Raw genomic sequence first — 12667 nt, 5'->3', positions numbered from 1 at the left:
AATCAGGCTTACCATAATTACAATTTTTTTATTATTATTGTTATTTATATTCCCAGTATCTTTTTTCCCTAAGTGTAGGTTTTTAAGTTTTATCATTTTGGCTTGCTAACTAAATAAAGAATCAGATTTTTTTCCAGACAGTACCAAATTACTTTTATTCTGAGCGAGATGTGATTGAAAATAATCTGAGGTTCTTGCAGGAAAATCCAAGAGATACAGGCACAAACCCAAAAATATCTCTACAGGTACCATTGGTTATTCACTCAGTTAAGGATTAAATGGGTTTATTCTTCCCTTCAGTACTGCAGGACTTGATTTTATTATTTGCTACCTAGTTCCACAACATCACTTAACTGTATTTATTAAAACCCATGATTTTTTTGGTGGTGCCTGTTCTAGCAACCCACTGGAATATCACAGATGCAACCAGAATTAAATAATCTGCTTCTGGATAGCATTGCTTACTGAGAGATTCAGATACTGATTAAAGGGAACTAATCATTTCCCCACCCTATCCATAAATTACCACACTCTTCTAAATGCTGCTAAGAATGTGACATTCAGGTCAGCCCTGCTGCTCCTCCAAAGGGCTGCACAAAGTTCTCACTATTTCAGAAAGATTTTACAAAGGAAGCAGTCCAGGACTGCATGGAGAGGGACACCTCTTATCAACATGGACACAGCAATTTGGGCAAGTTCAGCAGAGATATCCTGATCATCACCAATATTTTTGTCTTTTAGGTTATTTAACACAGCCCTCAGTTCACAAAAAAGACCATTAACTGTCATTTTTTTTTCAACACCCTTTAAAGTTCTTTTACAAATGCTACAGGTTTTTCATCAAGCAGATATAAAATCCTGATGTTTAAACTCCTGTTTTTATCTCAGACACTCTCACTTAATCCATCACAGAATACATCCTCAATGATAAAACTCTCCACACACTTTCTGGAGAAGATGAAATAGTCTGCAAACTTCTTCACTTTTTTTTTCTTAGGGAAAGGAAGTGGGATTGCTCTTTGAGTGAGTTTTACATTATTTTCAGGAAGTAAAAAAACCACAGCATCATCACAGTTCTGAGGAATTGACTGTTCTCAGGATTTCCAGGCACCTTTTCACTTTCTATTTTTAATCCATTTGCAAAGATTTCACATACATTTTAATGGTTACAAAAATACAGTGCTGGAACACAGAGTTTTTTCTTCCAACATTTTATCATTTGTATGTACCCAGGGATGCACTGATACACCAATATTCCAGTGTTTTCATCAGGGTCAGTATTTATACAGGTTCTTGATATAGATTGGAAGCCATGAAATTTAATTAAATATGTAAAACAGTAAAGAAACTCTTTATAAGAAGGTAAATGGAGAAGGGAAGAAAATTCAGATCTTTAGCAAAATGTTCAGAGAAACAACAAGAGAAAAAAATTATCCAGGGCACTGTATTTAAAAAAAAAAAAGAAAGAAAGAAAAGAAAAATTCCCTAAAACCTTCCACTGAAGAGTTGTACCAGAAGTGCAATGAAGGCAGAAAGGTAGCATGGAATAAACAAAATAATAAACAGAGTCCCCAAATCACCAGGAAGAGGCCTGCAGAAATTAAAGGTAATTATTGCCAGGCGTTTGTGAGCTCCCTAACCAGCCCCAGCTGCCACAAGGACACCAGCCAAGAAACAGAGATGGATCAGGAAACTCTGCTGTGCCATCTGCCACACCAAAGTCACTGCACTTCAGCAGCTGAAGGTTCAAGAGTAAAACCCAGCCCTGCACAGCCAGGCACGAGCCTGAAGACAGAGCTGAGATTATCCCTGAACTCTGTCTGCAAAGTCTTTATTCCCTCACTCACTCCCCAGTCTATGTAACTTCTTACTTGAACTAGAAGTCACAAACTCCGTCTGAGACAATTTAAAAACAACGTAGTAATTCTGCAGCATCTCTGAGAGGTAACAAAATTGGGGCTAAAGCCAATGGGTTCAGCACAAAGGGGGTGCTGCCCACTGAAATGATCCAGAAAACAGAAATCAGGCAGCACTGGCACAATCTTCAATTAAGTATCTCCATGGTTAATGTTAGTGGAGCTATTATTTAATTTAAGTACTAATAAAGCTCCTTTCTGTAATTGACTCAGCTTGGGCTAGCTGTGGAGAAGAGAGCTGCTCTTCAACTGACTTATTTAAGGATCTACAAAGAACTGAAGAATCATTTCCATCCTCTTGGATGAATCATTATCAGCAGCAGAATCTCACTTAGAGCACCTCACTTTGAAAAATGTCCTGGGAACTGCTGTAACATTTACATCTATCCCTCTACTTCCCCCTAAAAAAAACCAAAAAAGGACTGCTAGGAAAACCCACGTGCAGGATTACACACTTCAAAGCTTCTGGGTTTTCCTGCCCATTTACACTTCAAATTCTCCTTTCTTCAGTTAAATTCTGCCAGCTGTGATCAGTCAGGGAACACCCAGGAAATAAACTGTGGACATTTGTTGTCAAACAGGGACATCCCTCACAGCACAGGAGCAGCCTGGCACAGTCAGGACCTCTCCTGGCAAGGCTGCCACGGTGGGGCTGGTGCTGCTCCAGTATCCCCAGTATCCCCAGTATCCTGGGCAGGCTCCTGGTGGGATCTCTGAGCCAGACATGGCACTGGGAGCTGTGCTCTGTGCACAGGGACCCAACCCCAGCAGCTCAGGATCTCCTGGTGGGCATGGCAGAACCACCAGCTGCCATCTGTGACCTGCTTCTGGTGAGCCCAGCTCAGCCAGGACACTGCACCCTCCCTCTGAGGAATTCTGCTGCACAGCACAGGGGTTTATACAATAAATCACCAAAGATTTACCAAAATAACCCTGCAAGGATGCACAAACCAACACTTCATGCACAGGCTGCACTAAAGGAAAATTCTGCAGTTGTATTCTGGACAGACAGATCAGGCCTGAGAAGCAAACCATGAAGATCTGGATCCAAACTAGGGCTGTTCCCAGCTGGCTCCACGGGGAATTGCATCCCCCTGGGCAGAACCCAGTGCTTGGGGTGCTGGAGATGAGCAGAGCCTTGGCTGCTCTGCACCCCCTCTCAATCCTCTGCTCCTACAGCCACGGGACCTGCAGCACCCCAGAGAGGCTCCTCCAGCCTGGGCTGCAGGTCCCAGCAGGTCATTAACTGGTCACTCTCCCATCCCATCCCAGACTCCTGGAGGTTATTCCTCAGTGAGGTCTCAGGAATTCCTCCAGGAGAAGCAGCATTTTCCCTGCAGGGCCCACAGGTCACAGCCAGGCTGTTGGCTGTGTCCCACCACGGGGCAGTGCTGACCCAGCACCAGGGGACAAGGGGACAGTGTCCCTTGCCCCCAGGAATGCCACAATTTATTCTTTAGCAAATACTTTCTGGTGTTTGGGTAAGAAGCCAAAACTCAGCTACACTCTGCTGGTGTCTCGGGTGCAAGTGACTGCTGCACATTTAACCACTGCCCAGGCACTGAAAATTGGATTTTGATGGTGAATTCAAGGGCTCTGGGCCTTTCAGGTGACCCTGAGTGTCTGCTCATCTCATACTCCAGCTACAGCTATTTTTTTCCAGTTTCCTGATTAGTCAGACTGTGCCTCTCCTTCATATTAGTTTGAAAGCTTTTCTGTCAAAACTGTGAACAAGTAAATTAACTAAAGGAGAACTAAGAGTTATCAAATCCTGAGGTTTGCAATTAATTAAATGAAATGGTGAGTCAGTGAACTGAAAAATGGTTTTATATTAAAACAAAACATTTAATTAAATTAACAGTCAACACATTGCAATTAATAATATTCAAAAGGAAAAATGAAACCCAGTTTAGCTGTGCCATGTTATTTCAGTATAACAGTCAAGCATTGTGCATTGGCTTGTTTATTATTTGCATTCAAAGCTGCTATGGGTCAAGCATGCTGTGCTAAAGCATCAATGATTAAATATCTGGTACTATGAAATGTCAGTATGAGAGACCATATTGCCAACAGTGAAAACAATCCTGAAACCTCCAACAAATTAGGCTTTCCAAGACTGAAAAGGAACACTCACTTTAATTAAAATTAATAAGTGAATACATATAATATGCTTTACATTTTCAGAATGCCTGAAAAATTTTACTAATTAATTAATTTTCAAAATCAGGCTGGGAGGTGAAGGGTTCTCTGGGTGAAATGAATCATTCTTGCTTTGTGATAAATAGGGAGGTGAAACCCAGCCCTACACAAAGGACATAAAACTGAATTCTTGGATAAGAACAGTAAAATGCCCAAAGTCTTAAAGCAGTTTGGAGATGGGTCCAAACCCCTCAGTCTTGTTCCTGCAGGTGTTTTCCATGTTTGTGAACAGACTCAGAGAGCAGCAGCAGAGCCTTTGCTCCAGTGAAAGTACCCTGGGAATGGGCACAACAATCCCTCAGTGCGCATCACCTGAGAGCCCACGGATGGAACCAGGGAGTAACTGGTGAGCAACTGGGCCCTGCAGGCTGGGGATGGAGTTTGGGGAGCTCTGTGGTGGGCTGGGCTGTGGGAGCATCACCCCAGAGCCAGGAGGGCACCTGGAGCCCAGGCTGAAATCCAGGGCACCCCTCTGACACTGCCCAGCTGAAAGGCAGCCAGGAGCCAAGAAATGCATCACAACTCTGGAGCTTCCTTCAACTGCTCTTACACCTGCAGCCAGTTCTTCTGAGATTACAACCAGACCTCAAAAATATGGTCCTTCTCATTTTGCCACAGGAAAGCTGGCAGATGACAGCTAGAAGTGGTTTTTTGAGGAGAACATTTGAAAGTCTGTGTTTATCATGCTGCATGATCAAGGCAAAGGAGAAAATGAAGATTCCTTGACTTATCCTAACGGGGCTTGGAGCAACCTGGTCTATTGGAAGGTGTCCCTGCCCATGGCAGGGGTGGAATGAGATGACCTTTAAGGTCTCTTCCAACACAAACCAATCTGGGATTCTTGGATTCTCTAAGCAGTTAATAAAAGTTGAAAAACTACTGAAGATGATCCTTATCAAAACATTTCAGACAATGCTCAAAAAATGTTGGCTGGCCTAACATTTTGAAATACCACCACTTCAAAATGTCAAAAACATTATACTATGGCAAAAGAATCCTACTGAGGGGGAAAAAATCCAAACAAGTATTACTCATATTTATCAGGAATTGTGAGAAATTCATCTTTCACAGAGAAGCTCCAGTCATCTTGAAAATGTCACAGTCTTTTCTGGAGGGACTCGAAGCCCTGCTTTTGTGCAGTCCCTAAATATTCCCCAGGTAATGTCCCCCTGTGCAGCTGCTGGATGGGGACAGAGCCACAGACAGGTCTCTTCATGGCACACAGGTCAATGGATGCTCCATCACCACCCAGGCAGGGGGAAAACACTGATAATGTCATTTAAAGACTTTGCCAAACGCTCAAGGGATCAGAATTAGCACAAATGTTTCTGAGTTTCTGACATTGCCTGATTTTGCAATCCTGGTAATTTCCGTTTAACATGGTGTGCTCGCTCACCTCACTTTAAAATACAATTTCATGCAAAAGTTCACATGAGCATCAACAAGATTAAAACCTCCAAACATCAAAACATCCCTGCTACTCTGTGGAACAATTCAGGTTCTCTGTCACTCTCTAATTTCACACAGATTTGGACAGTAGCAGAGCCCTGATTCTTACAAAAGCTGGGGGTCTGCTTTAAGCATGGGAAGAGTTCCAGATGCTTTCATCCCATGTCTGTCTCTATTATTTAAGCTTCTCACCCCACTCATAACCTCTGTCCTGATCTCATCCTCCCTGACATCCATCTGAAAGACTGGAAGCATTTTTAATGTGAACATTTTCCATCAAGTATACCTGGGATATTCCAGACCCTCCACCCACAGGAGGAGATGGTGACCCAAGAGCTGTCAGATTTCCCCTCTAGACCCAAGGGGCCCAGTTAGGAGCACACAGAAATTTTAATTCCAAATTTGTGCCTAGATCTCTCAGATGAGCACTCCTGTTCAAGCTGATGCTCAGCAAACCCAGCTGTGTATTTTACAGTTGACTTCCAATCCAAAAAAGGCACCTGCATCTGATGTGAAACTCAACTGCAGCTTCCCCTCTTGGAGGGAAACGGGAAAATCAGAACTTCAAAAAGCACTGAGAGGGTTACACTGCTTTTTTTTTCCATAATTCTTACAGTGGGCCTCATGAGAATTGATTAATTTTGTGACATTTTCTGCTCTTTTTTACAATCTCTGTCATGAGAATGATTTGTCAAGGCTCTAATGCATAATACTTTTAGTATTCTGCACTACTTTGACCTTTACCTTCTTCTGTGCATTTGATGGACTGACCACCCCACTCTGGATGGGCAGCTCTCAGAAGAGGGAAGCACAGCAGCCACTGAATTAGCACTGAAAACATCACAACCCCTTGGTAACTTTTACATTCCTCAGGGCACACCTGATGCAATTTTAGCCATGTCACTGAAACTTTTGGACACAAAATGGGAATTTACAATATGGAGTGTATTTAGGCAGTGTTTTCAAACATCAAGAGAGTGACAAATTTATGCATAAGGACTCTGATTTCACCAAGGTAAATTAATGTTTATAATCACCCAAACTCTCAAACTATCTGCTTATGCTTTCATAATGCTGTCACTGACTAAAGATTGCAATTCTGTGAGAAAAGGACTTAAAAAATTAAAAATGAAACCAGAAATGTGTTAAATTACCTCCTGGAGAGCAACACAAAAGAAATTCCATTTAAAGGCAAAAAATATGAACTCCAAAGTGCTAAACATTCAGAAGCCACAGGAAAGAATGGTGGTTGCCAACAGTATCTGCTTCTGCCTGGAGGACTTTGCTATCCATTTTAGAATATTCTTGGGTTCCTGGGAACCTAAAATTATGTTATCAATATATTAAACCCTCATATTGATCATGCACAATCTGCTACTCCTCTAGAATGACAGAAGTCTGCCATGGTGCACGTGCTGCCATGTGAAATCAGAATTTGCTGGTTTTTCTTTTTTCTGCCCATTTATTCCTTTCCCATTACATCAGTTTCTGTGAGCCTCAAGCACCTGTCCATAAGCAGTAATGAGAGAAGGGAGATGGCAGAAGTTCTTGGAAGTCCTTTCAGCTAAGTACCAAAAAGTCTGAAAGCTTATCTGGAGCTGGCACAAATCTCTTGAGTTTGCAAAATTAATTGGGCTGGAAGGTCTTCTGGGAATAAGGATATCTTTGTGAGTGATTTCAAGCTACTTCCTACTGGTGACAGGAAAATACCACACAAATATTTGTTTTGTATCAGATGACACATGGCAGCTACACCCCAGCTGTCTCAATCCACACTTTTAAAATGGTGTATTTCAGGGATTTTAAGTGAATGGTGAGTTCCATAAATTCATCATGCTAAAATATTTCACAAAAAACCTCAACACACTGCCAGGATCAGCACTGCTGGTAGAGACTGGATTGTTGGAAGTATGGTTTGCAAATCTGTACAATCACCCCCTACATGCTGCTGCTTCCACATGAGCCATTTTCAGGACTCTGCCAGAACAGAAATGGAATGCTCTGATCACACACAACTCTTGGTTACTTAAGGCTGAGAAATCTGTGGCCAGTTCATACAACCCACAAAAATATTATGCTTATTTGAAGCACAATAATCTAAGCAATGAAAAGAGAGAGCCCAGACACTCCTCTCCAAATGGCATTTAATTAGCACAACCTCCAAAGATTCAAGTTTGAAAGCAGCATCTCTTAGGAGCAGAAATTCCAGGAATGCTCTCCTGAGACCTATAACCACTCTGCAGTTCTGGCTGTTGAATTAAAGCAAAATATTCGTGCTTTAAGATCATTTGAAAACCCACAACTTACTCACAGTGAAAAATATTTGGGGATGGCACTAGGGGATCTCCAGCTTCCAGCAGAACCTCTCACATTTACACCTACTGCAATCAGACAAAAGATGTAGAATGTAGTGCACAAATGTAGCTTTCCTGGAATAGCCAATCCCCAGATGAATACTCCATTAATTGCTCAATGTAAAATAAAATAACATTTGGGGGAGCAGGGACCTCTACCCCTTCAAATGAGGACTGCACCTACTGCCACATTATGATCTCTTCATACACTTTTGGCTTAGCAGCCCTGCTGGGTTTCTGGTTTGTTTCCCATTCCAGGGAGTGAAAAACCACATTCCCCACAGCAGCCACGGCCTGATCTCCACAGAGAGCTCAGAAATGCAGATTTGCCACCAAATCCTTCCAGCAGTGCTGGCTGTGGCAAGAGGAACCCCACGGTACCCTGGCACTCAGGGTGAGAACCACCTGGTTCTCCTCTGGAAGAAGAAAATGAGATGTTCTGGATGAGTTCCTTCCAGTTCCAGCAGGGTCTGGACCATCCAAAGGACAAACAACCTGAGGAAGGACAAGCTCCATGCACTGCTCCAGCCTGCAGAGCAAATTCCTGGGGCAGGAGCTGCCCAGACAGCTCCCAGAGCTGCGCTGCTGCCCCGGGCTCCTCTGTGAGTGCTGATGGATTTGGGCAGTCCCAAATTTCACAGGGAAAATGAGGAGGCTGCCCACAGGCTGCAGAACCAGGCTGAACTCCAGGGAATGTGCAGAGCACAGGTAAAGAAACAAAAGAGCCCCGTTTTCCTCTGGGGCATGAATGAATGACTATTGATCCCTCAGCCAGAGTGTGAGGAATGTGATTATGGAGGAGTGGGCACCTTTTCTCTCTTTTCTTAAGCTTTTTTTTTTACTTCTGATCATTCTCTGTTTTTAAGTTACTTTCCTACAGCTTTGCTGAAGCTTATTCATGCACATTTACTTGCACAAATAACACAGGAGACAAGTAATTTAGTCCCAATAGGTTAATATCACCTTTGTTTATGAAGTTATGCCAGAATAGCTATTTCCATTTTACGCTGTGCAAGGTAAAGAACATTTTTCAAAGCTGAGACACTGACTGGAAGCTTATTTTCTTGTTCCAGGTGGTGAATAAAAATAACACGGAGAAGATGAACAACACCATTTTAAAAATCTTAAAGGATGTGTCTCTACTCATTGGTCAAGCTGAATTAACTTCCAGCCTCCAAGCCAAACGCAGGCTCGAGGAGGAGAGGAATAATTTAGTTACTGAACTGAAACACTGAGTAATCTAAAATTATGCAAATATTCTCTTTGCCCTTGCAAATCTTTACATAGGAACTCTACTGGTCTTTACTCCTGAGTTTGCACCAGTACAGCAGCTTCATTTCTTCTAGAACTATGGCAACAAACATTTTTAGCTCAGGTTTTGTGCAATTATTTCAGTCGTCAAAGTATGTTGAGATTTTAAAATAGATTCTCAGGATTTTTAAAATTGAAATGAAATAAATTTACTTTAAAAATAAAACTGCATTTAATATAAATGATGTCCAAGATGTACTGAGATATTTTTATTAAATTCAGAAAAATCCTGCAGGTGTCTTTCATCCTGCTTTTCCAGGATTCTACATTATATAACTAACCCCTTGCAAGCATTCCTTGTACAGCTATTGTACTCTGCAGTCCTCAACCATTTCTCAATATTAACACTGTACTTTTTGCAACAGTTCAGAGCTGAGAGGTTTAAATCTACTTTAAGGCATCTCCCACATTGCTAAATTCATTATTATAAAGTTATCTAGGTAATATTCCAATGTATTCCCAGTAAGCTTTTAACTCTGGTTTTAGAAGCTTAATATGCAAAACATCTGTCAATTCTGAAGTTTATTAAAAAGACAAATACTGCTTCTTCTATAGACATTCCTTTTAAGTAATCTTTTCAGTATTTATCTATTTATGTCTTTAATTGACATTTCCCTAACAGCAGCACAACATTGGTAAGAACAGATCTAACAGACATTTACCAATTCGTATCTGAGCAGCTCAGTGTGCTAAAGAGAAATCCTAACTGCAATTTTATTCCCCTGCACATGTTTAGGAACTGCTGTGTATTTAAGAAAACCTACTCACTACCCTTGGGCTGGACGTGACACAGACTCCCCTAATGTGAAGGAACTTAAAGATGACCAAGAAACTTATTTATATTCTCTTCAGGAAATAAATAATTTGTCCTTACTTCTTTCAAAAAGCCACCAAACTGCTCACACTTGAGAAGAAAATTAACCCCTTTACTGATTAATCACCAGGCAGCTTTGAGTGGTGCAGAGAAAATGGTATTACAGATGAACAGCTACCTGTTATCAAATTACAAGGCATTTCCATCAAAGGACCCAAAAATGCAGCACATTGAGCAGTTAACCTGTTTCCACTGACCTGGGGGGATTTTTCCAGTTAACAGCTTCTGAAGAATGCTGCCTTTTGATTCTTGTCTCTGACACAAAAATGATTGTCCCATTTAGGCACTGCTCTATCACATACATCAGAGAATCCTATTTACTCACACGCTGCTGGAACATTAAAACACAATACTGGGATTGTCTCTGGAAGAAAATTTTAAAGATTGACTTTTTTCCTTTTTTTTTTTTGGTACAGGGAGTGAGATCAAAAGCTAACTTTAATAGATGTTTGACTAAGGTCACACTCCTAGGAAATGGAACACTGAAGATGAAAGAGAACAAATAGATTTGGGTTTTGATCTCAGCCAAATGCATTTGGCATTGTTTAGCTTTTATAAAATACTTCAACTTTAGGCCCTATCTGACTAAAATGAATTGGCTGAAGGTTTCAATAGTTTGGTAAGACTTTAACATGTACCAGCATTTGGAAAAACATCTGAAGTATTTGACCAGATTTTTTTCTTACTGGAATGACATCAGGTCAATTCTAAATACTGCTGTTAAGGCCAGATGTATATAAACAATTTTAAGAATATATTTTCTTATATTTAGGCCGATTTAAGAGTTACCATCCACTGGTGCTGCAAAATCAGGACCACTGGTACTTCCAGCAAGAAATTACAGGGAAAAGTGCAGAGCACTGAGAAAAGGTATTGGAATACTCAATTAAAAGAAGCAACTCTGTCCCTAACCAAGAGTGCAGATCAGATCCTTTTCCCAAATTATTTCACAGTTCTTGGGGATGCCCACATTTGTAATCTAAACAGGAGTAAGAGAGGAATGGATTACAATCTACAAACTATTACTTTCAAATTTGTCAGCAATATTGGTGTTTGCTAACTGAAGACAACTTGATTAAGGAAAAAGATGAGGTAACACTCATTAAAGCAATATGCTTAAATCATTGCCATTGCTAGAAAAAAATTAATTATCATTAGCCACCAGAAGAATGGCAGAAGCCTCTAAAGCACTTGGTGGGCTACAAACTTTCCAAAGGAGTTCCATGAGCCCTGATTTAAAAAATCAGTGATGGCAGGAAATGCCCCAAGCCCAGGGTTCAAAACTGCCTTTTTAGCATTTTGATGAAAATTAATAATTTACACCACAAACTGTATCACAATAAAAATGTCTGCATCTGTTTTTATGCAAACATTTGTCCTTAGAAGCTCTACAGACATTATATAAAGGGAAGAACTTCCTGCTCTAACTCCCAAATTGTTCTATCCCTGTGTTACAGCAGGGATAAGGAGCTGATAAAACAGCTGAGGTATTTCTAAAGACACAGAGTCAGGTATTTATCATCATGAAATGTGACACACCTGTCCAGAAGCCCTAAAAGTAAACTAGGGAAGGAGGAGGTGATTGCCCCACTCTTCTCTCAGTGCCTTTCTCCAGGGCCACTAAAACCCACCCCAAAGGCACCATTTGATCCCCAACCTCCAGCCACAAATTCAACCACACCAAGTTCTTTCCTTCTTTATACCTTCAGCTCTTAAAAAGGAAAATATCTCCAACTTCCCCTTCCCCTGTTTTAGAAGGACATGGCCTATCACACCTTTTGCTGTTATTTATGACTTTCTGTAGCACATTTCTGCTGCTGAGGCAAGAAGTGATTTGCTGAGCCCACCTGGACACTGAGATCTCTGCAGGGCAGAACCTCACTCAGCTGAGCTCTGACCCTCCCAGGCACAGAACACCTGCACCCAGCAGCATTTCAGCTATTCCAAATTTCAGATATTCCAAATATTCACCTCCCTTTAGTCACCAAACCCACCTGCAGGACCTTGCCCACACCACAAACAAACCAGGTCACTGTCCCCCCAAAAATTACACCCTCATCTCCAGATCCCACCCAGCTCCAGGGCCAGCACTGACCCACACCACTGCAAACCAGAAGGGTTGGTGACTGACAGAAAAATAACACAAATCTAAGGCAACTCCACACCAACACAGCAGAGCTGTTCATCAGTGGTAAAACACCTTCTTCTCAAGGACAGAAAACAAGGATGGAAGCCATGGAAGCAAGCTGGATAGGAGCTTAAGTGTAAACCTAATTTTAGCTAGGATGCTATCCACCCCACATGGAAGGAGTTGTACAATATGTAAATGTAATTAAGTAAATTTGTTTTTCCACTCTTAACAGTTTAATGATCAACAACCAAGGTGGAATTCCTGTTTCTGCTCAGTTGTATTTCTCCAGGCATTGAAAATGTTTGATTCTTCTTGAAGCCAGGAATGTTTTCACTTCTCTACCCTTAAAACATGAAGCTCACTAAAGTTCAAAAAAACCACTTCCTCTGTTTTAGCAGCTGAACCTTTGCTGTTCTGCATATCCCTCAAAGGA

At 41.4% G+C, this 12667-nt stretch overlaps 1 protein-coding gene across 2 annotated transcripts in view; it reads right to left on the bottom strand.

The window, feature by feature from the left end:
* DACH2 (dachshund family transcription factor 2) overlaps positions 1-12667 on the bottom strand; it is a 240894-nt gene that overhangs the window by 85868 nt on the left and 142359 nt on the right. The gene's annotated exons all lie outside the window — the stretch shown is intronic.

The sequence above is a fragment of the Serinus canaria genome, chromosome 4A, assembly GCF_022539315.1.
Source record: "Serinus canaria isolate serCan28SL12 chromosome 4A, serCan2020, whole genome shotgun sequence".
Classification (NCBI taxonomy): Eukaryota; Metazoa; Chordata; class Aves; order Passeriformes; family Fringillidae; genus Serinus; species Serinus canaria.
Note: the sequence above shows the minus strand (reverse complement) of the source record. Positions and strands in the feature narration are given on the sequence as shown.